The following is a 15,491-nucleotide window of genomic DNA, read 5'->3' as shown; positions in this document are numbered from 1 at the left end:
CGACACTTCTTACACTTCCATATTTTCAGCACAGCATTTTTTTGTCAATTGGCCTCAAAAGAGCCCATAATCCAGGGGTGTTAAACACAGTTTGTGAAGCTTTGTGATCAGGGGAGTGCAGAACCCCCCTGATTGAGCAGCAGGGGACGGGTGGGAAACCTGTGCTGCATTCCCAGACATCCCGCATCGGCTGCCCAGGCTCCAGGGAAGCAGCTTCACCGTGATCTGCTTGTATTCTGCCTTAAAAAACCCTATATATATATATATATATCTATAAAGCAGCATAGCAAGCTGCAGCTTGACCTCAAGACCTCCCTGTGGTTGGGATGGAGGTAAACAGACTGTGATTGAACGTCATTCTTTGCCATTAGATTTTCGGAGCGAGGCGTCCATGGACGCCTCGATTCTTCTCTCTGCAGTTCAAGGTGCCTCTGACCCAGCCTTCTGGCTGACAAAACCAGAGGCATTTTTGCACACAAAAGGAAATCAAGGAGCACAAAGCCTGACACAAACACTTTCTAATCTCTTTATTTCCATCCCAGTTGGAATCCATCGCCTGGAGAAAACAGACTGGTAAGAGGCTCCTTTCTGTTGGGAGCCCAAAGCACAAAGCTGAACACGTTTCATACATTTTCTTTTTCTTTTCTAATTTTATAGGTGATAAGGAAAAAATAGATGCAAGCTCCAAAGTACAGATCACATTTTCTCATGATAGGTATGAACTCACTGCACTTGCATTCACTTTCTGTTCCTGACAGTAATCGCTGTATTTTCGACAACAAGAGCCAAAATTAGGCTGTATATTTTGCAAACATATTTACTTTTCCGTGCTTTATACGCTCCCCATGCTGACAACCGAACCCAACTTGCATTAATATTTACGAAAGAATCTCTTACTGATTTCAGAAGCACCTGGGCCAAGCATGGGGTTTCTTGATAAAAGAGGTTTGCATTTTTCAGTGATTCTTTGCGAATATGTGACCTAAATAATATACACTGGATTATAGTGCTTACACAACAATAGAAATATAACATTCCTCTATATAGCTATATATATGCTATATATATAATGCTATATATATAATGTTATATAGAAATAGAGCAACTGCACATACGTGAGCCTATAACAGGGATATTAAAATATGAACATCAATTCTAATTATTAACATTTAGCACCAAGTCAAAACTTAGGTTACCGAAGGATGTGGAGTTCAATGGGTAAAGCCGACAGATAATTTAAGTTGTGAAATAGCTATAGGAGAACTGGAGCCGGTATTTGCAAACCATCTTTTACCTTGACTTCGGTTTTCTTTATGTGCCTACTTGGAATGGATCTGTGAAGCAAACAGAAAAGCCGTTTATGGGCAACTTCAATGCTTTATTTTCAACAAGTTTTATAATAAAAACCACATTTCAAATGGAAAATTTGGAAGGTTTCACCCTGAATGTTTTATTCACTTATTGTTATCTCCATGGGCTTTCAGAAGAGTTGAGGTTTTCGGGAGCGAGCAGCTCTTTGGAATAAATGGTGAATATGAGAAGAAAGCAGCCACCACTTAGACCCAGCAAAGGGGGACCCATTGCCACCCCCTGCGCCCCATCCTGCCATCAATTCCCCAATCTTGCCAACATAGGGGCATTGGAGGCTGGAGAGCCTGATCAATATTCTTAGCCATGGCTGGGTTATTTAATTAGCGGGGGATGCGCTTGCTTTAAACTAGATTTTTCAACACAAGCTATTAAAAAGCTTTTCCTATAAATATCCTCCAGACCCAGGGGAGGGTCCCCACGCTCGCGTAATCTAATTTGTGGGAGTGGGAGTTCGAAATGCACCCGAGCAGGAAGCTTTTCAGCCCCAAAGCCACCCCTGGACGCTCAACAGTCTCCATTTACCCCCAGTTTGCAGAGAAGGTGCCTCCATTTCCAGCTGTGATCCATCTCCCCCCGGGAACGTGCCCCCCTGGTCCAGGGGTTGCTGTCAAGAGCCACTTTGGCTAATTGCAATCCTGGCTTAAAAGCCATCGAGGGCGCAAAGCACCGGCAGCCTGACGCACGACCAAAGGTTAATGCACAATTACACGAAAGCATTTAATCTTCCGGAAAAGGAAAGGTGCGCTTATTTGTTTATTTTATTTGCTTGGGTTTGTCCCTTTAAAAAGGGAACAAATCTGCTCCACAGCCAAGTAACAGGACATTCGAAAGGAAACCGTCCCTTTGTCCCCAGCTCCTGTGTCCCCTGGCAGATGCTCCTGTTCTTTCTGCAGTGTCCTTGGTGGCATTGGCTGGGCACGGTGACACCGTCCCAAGCAGACATTGCCTCACCGGGCTCTGCCCTGAGCTCAGGGGTCCCCATGGAGCCCGGGGCTCCCGTCAGGCTCTGTCTCTGGGTAACATACAAAGAAAAGCAAACTACACTCAGCTCCAGCACAGAGACGGAGCTGTTTTGATTAATGAGAGCTGGTGCACATCCAAGCCCCGCTTTCCCACCGAGCGATGCACACTAAAGAAAACTCCCTGCCAACCACAGGTTGAGGCAGGAGGGGGAATGTGAATAATACATCAACCCAGCAGCGAGGCTCGGAAAGGGCAGCACCCTCCAGAGCAGGAGGCGCCTTTCACCGCACTAACGTCTTCCTGCACAGGAGGGCTTTGCTTTTGTGACAGCCCATGGCGGGAGGGAGCTGAGGGCTGATCCTGGGTGAGGTCTGATGGATGATGAATGATGCTGGAGCTGCCACCAGGCTGGGCAGTGATGCCTGAGCTGCAGCTCCAAAGCAGCATTTTGGCTGCTGCTCCTTAAGGAGTTTATGGGTGCAAAACCTGATCCAAAAGTTCCAACTCCCTGAGGCTGGCAGCTCATAGAAATTGGCCCATGTGGGCTCGATCTTCCCCCGATATAAGTTTGGGAAGTCATTGGAACTGTAACAGAACTGCACACCGAAGCAGATTTCACCAGCCAAGCATCTGCTCCCTCAGCAGATTTGCCTTCAGAGGAACCGCACAGATTTACGCTTTCAGGGAACATGACCCTAAATACAGGGGGGGTTCTGAGGTGACGGTCGTTCCCCTGTATCAGGGCACGGCTCTGGCTCCTGCATTCATTTTAAAACCTTACCTGCTGTGCCCATCTGCTCCAGGCATCAGGATCAATATTGGCAGTGAATAGCGTTGAGATTTGCACACAAAACCGTGCAGTCAATCAAAAAGTTTGTAGAATTGTTTTTTTCCCCACCCCTTGGCTGTTCCAGTGCCCGGAGGGTGTTAGCAATGGTTAAATGCACTGACCTCTCCCTTCTGCACAGCTGTCGTTATAATGCGAGTGGTTTTATTCACCTCCCAAAGGGCCAGGGAGCTGCATCGCATCAAGGAGCACTGGGCAGGGGACCCCAGAGGCAGAGGTGGGAAGAACGGCTTTCTCAGACCCTCTGGTTATCAATTATTTAGTGAAAGCCGAGGCCCCAGCATGGCCAGGGCAAATCTTTGATGAAAAAAGGCGTAAAGTTTGAAGAAAGGAAAACTCCAGGTGGGGATGCACATGGTCCAGCACAAGCCGGGCTGCAAAGGGGAGACAAACACTCTGACTTGAGCTCAACCTTGAGCCTGTTCCATTCTCTCCCTTATCTTACCGGTCATCGATTTGCGCCCTTGTGCACTTAGAGGCAGACAAGGTTTATCTGAGCCGGTGCCAGCCCTGGAGCCTCCCCACGGGTGGGTTTTTCGGTGCGGTCAGCACGCTGCGGATGACTAAGACATTTCTGATTAATGGGAGGGGGTAGAGTCTGCTCAGGAAAGCGATAAAACACTTGAGGCAGGAAAGCAAGTTTGGGCCTGACCCGTGCTGTAATATTTCAAGCGGTGATAATCTACCGGAATGAGAGATACTGTGAACCTGTGATGGGCTGCGTAGGGAACTCATTAAACAGCAAGAGCATTCAGCCCCTTCCAGGCCATCTGCAGTCCAACACTTTCTAATGCATTTCTCCTCTTGGTAAGTCTCAACGGGGAGAAAATTACAGTTACCTGTATTTTATAGGCAGAGAACTTAGGTTTATCCCAAAGAACATGTTGAGCAGAACAAAGAATGAAACCTTAACTAGAGCTTGGCGTCCTAGAGACTGAGCCATCCATCTTCTGACAGGCGCCTGCAGAGAAAGCAGAAGGTGAGCAAGCTGTGAGCAAACTTTACATCCTTTCCCGCATCTCCTTTGACCCTTCACATCACCCGAAACACCAGCAGCACATCATGGGGCAGGTGGGAAGGTGCCTGACGTGAGGTTTGGTGCATCAGCTGCATCCCCTGGTGAGCAGGGCCACCAAAACCCAGGGGTGACAGGGACTGACACCACGACTGAGGGTCTGCAGGATGGGGTGCAACGTTGCCCACTCCCCATTTCGTGACTGGTGTAACGGAGATAAACCAGAGCTGCCTTCAGGCAAAACAGCAGCTCTGAGCGGCTCAGAGTCCACTGGGGCTGATCCTCATCTACAATAATGTCGTTTTACACCTGCCGTTGCGTCTGCCTACTTTAAAGATCTTGCCAGAAATAAGAAAAACTCCGATCGATATTGTTCGTACACACATATCTCATCCTGTCTTTCCCCCACGTCTGAAATGAATATTACCCAGCTAAAAGCCAGAGGTTGAATTCCCCTTGAAGATCTTGGCGGGTACCGCGCTTGCCATTAGCGAAACATCGCTTTTACCGATAGATTTCTCATCAAAACCCTCCCTGCGCTGCTGTATTGATCACTGAGGAGGCGGAGGGGCTGGGGAGCACCTGCGCTCCCCATCTCGGTCCCCACGGCCACGGAGCTTTATGAGGATGGACGGGAGCTGCTGCGGATAAGGGGCGTCCGGGAGCCAGGCAGCATCGCACCGGGCCTCAATAAAAGCTGTTTCAGCAGCACAGCTGCCACCTCCCCAGACAGTGACCACTGAACAGCAAGGCTGGGGTTTTTGGGGGGGGATCAGCTGGGCTCTTTTCCCCTGCAGTGCTGTCAGTGGGTCATTTTTGATCAGGGCACACAGGGCAGCATCTCCCAAGGGGCATCTGCTGAAACAAAGGAGGCTCCTGCGCTTTCAGATGAAAGGAGGAACTGAGCCAATGTGCTTTAAAAAATATAGTACTAATAGTAATACTAATGGTAATACTAATGGTAATACTAAGAAGAATACTAATAGTAATACTAATACTAATAGTAATACTAAGAAGAATAAGAAGAAGAATAAGAAGAAGAATAATAATAATAAGAAGAATAATAATAAGAAGAATAAGAAGAATAAGCCAGACTTGTGTGGATAGTCCTGTTCTAGGGGTGCAAAAGAGAACAGCAGAGCCATTACGCCCACACAGAAACGCACCAGCCACCAATGTCCACCGATGGGAACAGCCTGCCCACTGCAGAATGACTGGGACTTCATTTGTCTTTATTTCTAGGCTTAAATTTGAAAGAACTCAGAGACACGAGTGCTGGAAGGAGAGCACTCGCGGGTTTTCTGAACTGCAGATCTCTTTAATAGCCACAGAGGCAGCCGCTGCATCTCAGTGGCCACCTTTGCCCTGGACCTGAACCAGATCAAAACGTGATGCTGAACACCTCTTTTAAGCTCCCAGCTCCTCTCAGCCCATGGGCACCCAGCACCGCTTCGTGTCTGAAGGAAACATAAAAAAAGGGAAAAAAAAGAGGAAGAACAAGGTGACTCTGTCATCTATATATAGCCCACGAGTGGTGCCAAGCCAAATGTAGGTTACTATAACATGTGAATCATCCTGCTTTGAAGAGCAGGGATGAAAATAAGGGATGTGAGAAGGGGGTGGGGGTAGAAGTGCTTTTAAAATCCTGCCTTGATTGACTACGAGCCGTGGTTTGCCAGCAGCCTCTAGACAGGAGCTGCAGCGTGTGCTCTGCTGTTCCCACTATGCCGGGGAGGATCTGCCTGTAATTCCCAAGCAACGTGCCAGCAAAGTCCTGTCAATGTGCCAGCACCGACAAAAGAAATCAGAGCTGCTTATCTGGTTGAATATCTGTGCCTGATTCCCTGTAAAGCAGATGGAAGCGTTTGGGAATGGGCAGGAGGCTTGTGAAGCTCATTTCTCTCCTAATTCTCATTCTCCATCCCTACGTCTGTGGTAGTGCCCCCCTTTGCAAATCTCTTTGAGACAGAGTAATAAACAAATGCTATAGGAGGAGCTAAGTACCATAAGTACCTGTTTTCCAATTAAAAAATAAAACACAAGAAACCTTAGCCCTATTTGAGTAGTCTTTCCATAAATAAATAGGAACCCTTGCTTGCCAGCACACAGTCCCTTGAGCAAGGGCACAAACGATTAGCACCTGAGTTTGTTTTGTTCTAAAATGACGTGAAATTAAAGTTCTGAGGAATTCCATACACACACACAAAAGTCCTCATCATATTCTCATAAAGCTCTGCCCCCATTTTTCTTTTGAAAAAAATCTTTAGCCCTATACATTATGCAGCAAAACTTAATGTAATGAAATGTTTGCCATAGAAGGGAAGTCTGGAGTACGGATGGTAAATATTCACGGGAAGCTGCTAGCCATGAAATATTTGGTGGAAAACAGAGCAAGCATTAATAAATTTATACCCAAGAAATACAGATCAAGGGAAGCAATAAGTAGTTTTGCAAGTATTTAATGATACAGATACATAGATCTCTCCATATCTTGTTACCAAAGAATTATTCCGTACCTCTGAATATCTGGCCATACCCAGCCAGCAAGGGCAGCAGTACCGCAAAGGTACCACAAGAAAACCCCTCTGGAAAGATCCAGCATCCCTGCACAGAGGAAAATGATGTTTCTAGTCCAACATGGGCTGTAATGAATCACCGGCTGTCCTGTATCAACAACAGCGTGGTCAGCAGGACAAGGGCAGTGATCCTTCCCCTGTGCTCTGCATTGGGGAGGCCACACCTGGAGTGTTGTGCTCAGTTCTGGGCCCCTCAGGTCAGGAAAGAGATTGAAGTGCTGGAGCGGGTCCAGAGAAGAGCAACAAGACTGGGGAAGGGACTTGAACACAAGCCCTATGGGGAGAGGCTGAGGGAGCTGGGCTTGTTCAGTCTGGAGCAGAGGAGGCTTAGAGCTGAGCTCAGCACTCTCTAGAACGACCTGAAGGGCAGTTCTAGCCAGGGGGGATTGGGCTCTTCTCCCAGGCACTCAGCAATAGGACAGGGGGGCATGGGCTTCAACTCTGCCAGGGGAAATTGAGGCTGGAGATTAGAAAGCAATTCTGTGCAGAGAGAGTGGTCAGCATTGGAATGGCTGCCCAGGGAGGTGCTGGACTCACCGGCCATGGAGGTTTGTAAACTGAGATTGGCCATGGCACTTAGTGCCGTGATCTGGTCAATGGACTGGAGCTGGACCAAGGGTTGGACTGGATGAGCTCTGAGGGCTTTTCCAACTCAGCCCATTCTGTGATTCTGTGATAAGTAGTGCAGCATCAGAGATTTCCAGCCACCAGAGCATCCCCATGTGGCCGCTCCGCTCCCTTGGTCCTTCCACGACCAAACCCTCAGGGAGAAAAGCAGCACAACCAGCTCTGCCTCCTCTTTGTCATCCCGTACCCTCTGCAGAACACCCTGTATTTTTATTACTCTGGATCTGATCATCTTTGCACAAAAAGATTGAGCATTTTAGCCATACCAGCCCAATGGTGCTGGCGGGTGGAGCATCCCTCATTTGTCAGGATGTGAAAAAGAATTTCCCAGTCCTCCCAAGCTTCTAAAGAACAAGGTTTTTCCTTAAATAGAATGCACAAAATAACGGCGTAGTAGCTCTGATGTCTACAGTTAAAAACTTCATGGATTTAAAAAAAAAATATCTATTTTTGTCCCTATCTCTCAGAACATGTTCTTTGCATTACACAGAAATGCTATCCATTAAAATTAATTATGCCTCAAGCCCATTATCACTTCGACATCCATTATCACCCAGAACATCCTCCACACGTCTCACCATCTCCTGATTCACGTATAACTTTACCATGTGCAGCAGCACCGCTCTCTGCTCCGTTCAGGGGTTTTTCAATAGTTTCTTAAGGATAAAAAGGTATAAAATCCCCTCCCACAACCAGAATCTGCCCCCCCAGCCCCCCTGCACGCAGCTGCCTTTTCTCTGCAATCAGCATTTCCCTGTAACTTCCACGTTCAGCAGCTGCACAGGGAGGATTTCCCACTTTCTCTCTGCTTTTCTGAAGGTGGAACACAAAATAAAGCCTCGAAAGCCGTCTAGTGGAGAACACACCGATGAACCGAACGCTTGGACATGTTTAATTCATCAAGCAGCAGCTGAAGTTTTTGGAAGGAGCAGCTCCAGCACAGACTGTCTTGCTGACTCACACAAGTCTGGCTTAAGAGCATCTCAGGCTTAATCCTGCGGAGATGGGAATGGGAGAGGAGTGACCCGAATATCCACCCATAGCGACAGCAACACGCAAAGCGACGGAAAGGAATCGAGTCAGAACGCATTTCTACTTCATCAACTTCTCTGCTTCTTGGTTTTATGCAGAATAAGCCTTTTGCCAGCACATTTTAATCCTGCTTTTCAACCAACCAAAACCGCCCAGCCTGAACACAAGGCAATAAACCTTTCCGGACCGCTCTGTTGAGGTAGCACAATTACCTGTAGCAAATGGAAATGATGCTGTGAGAGAAAATTGCTCTGAAAAAAGGGAACTATGTTGGAGAGTCTAATAAGGGCGGGGGGAATAGAAATAAGCCCCCAATTTCTGAAGAACAGGAGGGAACAAGCAAAGCCTGAGGTCAACCAAGGTGAACAACAGCGTTCAGGCCATGGATACTGGCTTTATTGGTTGGACTTGGTCACGTCACTCATCCTCCAAGATGCCCATTAAGTGCACAAGTTTTTGGGTGTACAGATTAGGGAAACATCTCATCTGTGAGATGCATCTCTAATCACAATGGCTTTAATAGCAACGGTGCATTTAAATATCCCGAAGTACAGATTGAAAAATTAACACAGTATTCAGACAGAGAAACGCGCTGCTCCGCTATATAGCAAAAAGGAGAAAGCAAAGCAATTCTTTAAGCAAAACCTCCCCGGATGGTGGTTTGGCATCGAGTCACCAGTGTTCGGCTTAAGGGACCGGCCGCCTCTCCTGCACCACGGGAGCGCAGTGGTTTGCCGTGTCAGAGGTTTAAGACGAGAAGCGTGATGCTAAAGCTGGGACTGGCTCACCCAGCACCGGGGCCGATACCCACCCGGTTCCATTTGTCACTGCTGACCTCACACGCGTTATTTATTTAGAAAGAAAAATGTAAAAAGCACGTAAGTTTTTTCCCTTGACCTCCGGAACCTACACTTACTGGAATAAGAGCTGCTGTCCGTGATACAATGCAACATACAGCTCTCCAGAAGAGTCTTTGCTTTTCTCAACACAAACCAACACCATTAAACTTGTTTAAAAACGCCTGAATTTTAGTGCGGCTGAGGACCTTGAGACAAAAAGCAAGACTTACGGGTCCTGTTTAATCAAGACTTCAAAGGAGCTATTTATATATACATTTTTTTTTACAATAAAATGAGTTTGCAGAATGTATTACTAAAATTATTGATTTTCCTCCTGCGAGTGTCTGCATGATTCGATTTGATTTGTATTTATTGCTTCCCTCCTAATCAGCTTATAGTTATTTCTGCTAGGAATATTCTTTAGATGTTATAAGACCGGAGAAATCGAACTGACATTCCAGCCAGAAAGCAGCTCACTTTTTTCTGTCTATAGGCTTAAAAACATAAGGAATATCTCACAAAGCAAGCCCACCCGCACAATTCCTTATCCAATTCAAGCAGAGATCATGAGCTTGATATGCAGAGGTCACGTTTCTATCACAAAAACCACAGGGGTTCACGCCATGGGCAGCTTCAAGAGATGCTGCAGTAAAACGCAGACTCTGCTGTTGCATTTTATGGCCACAAATAAGAAAGTTGGTCCCGTTGCAACCAAGAACCATCTGTATTTAACTCAGGCCCTCGTACAATTTTACATTTGCAGTTTATTGTGTGGTTCCCATCCAGCAATATTTGATGTGCTGTTGGACAAACATTTGAATCTCCTATTTGTTTAGGCCAGAAAGCTGAAGCAGGTCATGGCAAGGAGTCCTAAGAGACAAAATGCCACCAGACAATGACAGTTCATAGAACAGCAGAATAACTGGGCTGCCCAGGCTCCTTTGAGCCCCTTGGCCAAACCTATAATTCACATCATGAAATTACCTTTGCATCAGGTAAACAATCCAAGCAGGACTACTTGGCTGGTCCCTTCTTTCTCAAATTTGATGTAAACCATCCTTACCTGAAAAACTTCTTCATCTCTGTTCAACATTGACTGCAGAGGTCTACATCAGAAAAATCAACTGTCTTTACACACAGCATGTAAATAGCAACTGATCCCTCAGAGATCTCAGGAGCCTTCTGCAAGGTGGACTCTCCCTTTGGCACTAATTAAAGAGAAAAATAAGGAGTCATTGCAGTTATATAGTGCCGTCACCGAGCTACGGCCTTTCGCTGGCTTGCTCTACACAAATCAATTAAACATCCAGCATGAGAGCAATTAACCTAGATACCAATTAGACTAGCAGGGAGAACATGTTTCCTTGTATCAGGCCTTTTATTTCAGAAATACGGATCATCCATATTTAAGTGCATTTCTTTGCCTCGGTTAAAAACAAGTCCATAGAAGAGAAGTCAAATGTCGCAGGGAAGAAGGAGGAGGCAGCTGTTGCTTTGTGAGTAATAAGCACTAAAGCAAAGCTGAGTGGAAAAGCAAAGTGACAGTAAGCAGAGGAGGTATATGGAGAAACCAAGCCCACAAACAAATTAGTAACAGCTGCCATATATCATCCAGTAACTGCCTGTGGAGTTAGGTCCATGCATTATAAGCATAAAACCTCATAGATTATAGGGTTTATTCCCAACTAGTGCGAATGTAGGCATCTCCGTGAAATTAGTGCAGCAACACTGATTTATATTTGCTTGCCCATCGCTGATCCCAGGTGCTGCTCTCAGCCCGTTTACACCATCGGCGGTTTCGCTGTGTTAAAATCCGCCGGTTTGGGGTTATGTGTCAGGCCCAGGATATCCCAATCAAGCTAATCCACAGAAAAGGTACTTTGAAAAACTGATCCTAAATGGAGGTGTGGTTTGCACATCAACCCGGTGGTTAAACCATCAGGCAGGTTTTCCTGTATTGAAAAACGGGACTTCTATCCCAATAAAGCCTCTAATTGTTAGCGTGGTGTACGTGTTGTGGTAACCAAAGTCAAAGTTAGCTGTGGCTGTGCTTAACTTCCCAGCCTGCAGTGATTTTTCTCTGCTATTCCTTGGAAGCGGTGCTCTAGAAATAGTTTTGCCCTGCGGCACCGTTGTCATACGGTGCGTACGGCTCCAGGAAAAGTGGTCGTAAAAGGAAGCATCGTGGCCACTTTTCAAAGTTACATTTTTAGGAAAGGAGAGCTAGGGAAAAAACCTCAGAAAACGAGGTGGGAAGAGCTATTTTTGATCACTTCATCACTAAAAGATTGCTGTCCTGACCTGTGCTATTTTCTGGATGGCAACTTTCAGGATAGTTGAGTTTGAAACATCAGACAGTACAAGTAGGAAAAATGACCAGTGAGCCATAAAACGAATCAGAGAGTAGAGGCATCAAGGGAACAAAGCCACGTTGCTTCCTTTGCTTTTCATCTAAGCCAATTAAATCTGAGTTTTCCGTTGCCTGGGCTGTGGCTCAGAGCTGATCCTTTGCACTGTCTGCTCTATTGTGTGCCTGAATCGCCAGCTCTGAAAAGGCAGAATTGGGTGGTTGAATACCTTGAATACGGACAAATTTCCCAATGAGAACATCAGTGTACGATCCCATCTCGCTCCTCTGCCATCCTGCTAATCCTACAATTCTTCTTGGCTTCCTCAGGAATTAGGGAGCCTTTTTCAAGAAGTACCCAACAGTGTACAGGACCAGGCCCTTAGTGCATAAATCTAAGTGTTTTCTTCCATAGTTGTCACTATATAAATATTATTAGGACATAAGCTCAGCAAGACCGAAATGTCCTTGCTCTCTTGACTCTGCTGGAATGGGACCAATTTACCCCAGCTCATTATCTGGGCCATTATTTATTATAAGTTTATGGGGACCAAATAAGGTTCTAGGACATCAAGGTCTTCAGCTGATAAAAATCAGTGTGATTCCCTTGGCTTGGAGGATCACACCAATTTACAGGACCCTGTGGCGTGCAACGTGAGTGGACCACATTCTGATTCCCTTGTTCTTTTTGCACTGACAAAACTCCCTCTGATGTTACTGTTTGCCCTCCTTGAATGGATATCACTAAGACCTATTCAGTCTTAAACTTCCTAAACTTAAGCTTTAACTTAAGCTTAATTCAGCCTTATATTAAAAACAGGCAGCCACTTACAAAAAGAAACGTCCTTGATGCTGATAAATAATTTTAATAGCTCTAACCAACTGCACGGTATTATCTGTCCAGCCCTCTTCATTCTGCTGTCTCTCTATAACCTAAAAAAACCCACCCCCTCACAAACCACATTTTCTTCTATTCATCTGATTCCATCATTTTTAAAAGATACTCAAGTTAATTCATTATCATTGGGTATATTTTAAACTCCTTTATCTGGAAGCAGCCAGGCTGTTGTGCAGCTCCTTCTGTGTTATTTGTCTATTCGTTCTGTTTTAAGGACGCTGCAGAACTCACTCTCATCTTTCTATAGCATTTCTTTAATGCAGGTTTGTCAATAGTGTATAATCAAGATGGAAATCAACGCTGCTGCTTTTCGATGCTGTTCCTTCCCTCCTGCTTCAAACCCGAGCCGTCAGGTTGCAGTTTGCTCCAAAGCTGCAATTCTTGTGCTTTAAACTGAGGCAAAAAAGAAGTTCTCTATAAGCAGAAATACCAGTCTGCATTTCAGAATCTCCAAAGTGGATCCTGAGAGAAAGGAAAGAGGGATCGGTTGCTCATCAGAATTAAGGCATCGTTCTAGACTGATTTCCCTGACTCATTGTAACCTTCAGATCACCTTCAGGGGAATGTAGCAGGAGCACTGTCCACTTGCATCTGATTATGGAGCAGAAACGAACATTGCAAGAACGTGTTTTAAATTAAAGCCATGTATTTTATTGCAGAAGGATCTCTGTGCATGCTTGTAAATGCCTCTGCGAACACAAACTTTTTCTCATGTGAATATCCTGATTTTTAAGGTAATCAGTATGAGTGATGAAAATTATGATATTCTAGAAAAGTTTGCCTTGCTTGAATTTCAGTATTAAATAAGTCAAACGCTATCACTGCTTGATTAAAAAGCAACAATTTATTTTGCATACTGGGCAAATGGATTTAAACCAAAGAATGCATCAAGGTATTTAATGAAAGGGAGTTGTATTGTGAAGTTCAATATGTCCCTCCTTACTTGTCGTTCAACGCCATTCACTTGTTTTCAGAAGATTAAGAGGATAATAAAAACTCCCAAGTACCTCTATTAACCATATGTGTTCTCTTCCTGTAAGTTTTCCGTATGTATAAAATGTGATCTGTTCCCCCCTCCCAGTGGTTACTTAACAGGGCAAAAAAAACCCAACAGATCATAATATATCATTTTCCCTAAAAGGAAACAAAATGCAATGCCATAACAGACAATAGTTTTGTTTTGACTTCCAACTAAATCCCAAGAGATGCTTTTTGCCCACAGAGAAAACTTTTAGCAAAATTAATGGAACAGATTTAGAAGCTGTGATTGCTTCCATTATAATAAAACCTTTTCTCTATGTTTGTCATATAAAACTCCGGAGAGGTCGACCAGTGGATCCAAATGCCTGTGTTTGCAAATACAATTCGGCAGATACCTTGGGTAATTCTGACTTCTCCACTGACTGCAGTGCTGCAGTCCTATGACAGCATCATATTAATGAGCCAGCAGAGGTACCGTGTTCCATGTGGCTCTCAAAGTTTAACCCTGTCCCTCAGACTTCCCAACTCTCCACAACGCAGCACCAAACCCAGCAATTGCATGTGTTCCAGGTTAAAGGCAAAAAGGCGATTTTTGAGAAGGGTTTTGCCTGGTAACAAGATCGCCCACTTAAAAACTCGCAGACTGCTGAGCACAGGCAGGCCCTTTTCAGCACCTTTCCGAATGCAGAGTTAAAATCTCCCCCCCACCATCCCTGTGCTTTGCAATGGGAGCTCTAGTTGGGCTTTTTCTAGCACCAGCAGGTTTTTTTTCCTTTGCAGCTTACTAATCAGTAGCCTATGTACCTATAACCCACCCAAGAGGAGTTCAAAGTCTGGATGGTCTCCAGTCACTGGAATGCAACCCATCAGAAGTATATTGTACCATGCAAACATAATTTTTAACAAGGTTTCAAAGAAGGAAAATTTATTTTTAAGCAATGTACCAAGCCTTAGATTAAAACGTGAGAGTGGGAGGAAAAGAGGGGAGGAAAGGAAGAGAAAGAAGAATCGAGATAAAGGATTTTGGAAGCCAGGGGGGTCTTTCAAACTCTTGTTTACTGCCCGGCTGCTCTAGCGCTGCAACGGCTGCATCCAGCATCCTCCTGCAGATCCCTACAGCCGTCCCCCCCGCCCCAAAACGGAGGCAAAGCCTTTGCAGGGAGCTCTTCTTGCCGCAAAGCAACCCAGGGAACCCACCCAGTGAGCCCACCCTGGGAACCCACCCACCCAGCATCCCTCCTCTACCCTATTTTGACCTTGAGATGTCAGACCCCACCCGCGACAGGGGGATGCGGGGATGGGGGGGCTGCATCTTGGGACCCCTCCTGCTCCCCACCCCGCTCCCCGCGGGAGCTGCTCGTGGTGCTGCAGCTGCCGGTGCCGCCCCGGTCCCGGCTCCGGCTCCAGCTCCATCCCCGGCCCCGGGCCCTACCCTGCGGGCTGCGCTGCTCCGCCGGCCCCGGCAGCGGCCCCGGTACCGGCACCGGCACCGCGCTGCGCTCCGCCATGGCCACTGCGGGAAGAGGGGGGGCGAGGAGGAAAAGAGAGAAAAGAAAAGAATGAAAAGAAAGAAAATTAAAAAAGGGAAAGAAGGAAAAGAAAGGGAAAGAAGGAAAGGAAGCAAAGAAAAGAAAGGAAGGAAAGAAAGGGATGAAAGAGGGTGATGGCCTAGGGGAGCGGGGAGAAGGGAGTAGGGGCAAGAGGGAAGGAGCAAGGAAAAGGAGGAGCACAGGGGAGAAAGAAGGGAATGGGGGGAGCGGGGCAAGGGGATGGGAAAGGGGGAAGCAGGAACAGAGGGAAGGGAGAGGGGGGAAGAGGGAGAAAGGAGCGGGGGAGGCAAAGGCAAGGGGGAATGAGGAAGGGGCGTCCGGGGGGCGTCAGGGGCAGGGGGAGCAGGGAAGGGGGCAGGAGCGGGGGAGGCGGAGCGGGGAGGCGGGGCCGGGGCCGGGCCGGGGGGAGGCCGCTCCCCCACACGTGTGCGGGGCCGCCCCGCTG

At 46.5% G+C, this 15,491-nt stretch overlaps 1 long non-coding RNA gene across 1 annotated transcript; it reads right to left on the bottom strand.

Annotated features, from left to right (window-relative positions):
- Positions 1 to 602: 602 nt before the first annotated feature.
- Positions 603 to 15,276, bottom strand: LOC139825646 (uncharacterized). The gene is made up of 4 exons (XR_011735849.1): positions 14,929 to 15,276; positions 10,334 to 10,478; positions 4,021 to 4,142; positions 603 to 1,334 (listed from the first exon to the last, which is right to left on the bottom strand). It is a non-coding gene; the product is annotated as an uncharacterized lncRNA (long non-coding RNA).
- Positions 15,277 to 15,491: the final 215 nt, after the last annotated feature.

The sequence above is a fragment of the Patagioenas fasciata genome, chromosome 26 (genome assembly GCF_037038585.1).
Source record: "Patagioenas fasciata isolate bPatFas1 chromosome 26, bPatFas1.hap1, whole genome shotgun sequence".
Lineage (NCBI taxonomy): Eukaryota > Metazoa > Chordata > Aves > Columbiformes > Columbidae > Patagioenas > Patagioenas fasciata.
Note: the sequence above shows the minus strand (reverse complement) of the source record. Positions and strands in the feature narration are given on the sequence as shown.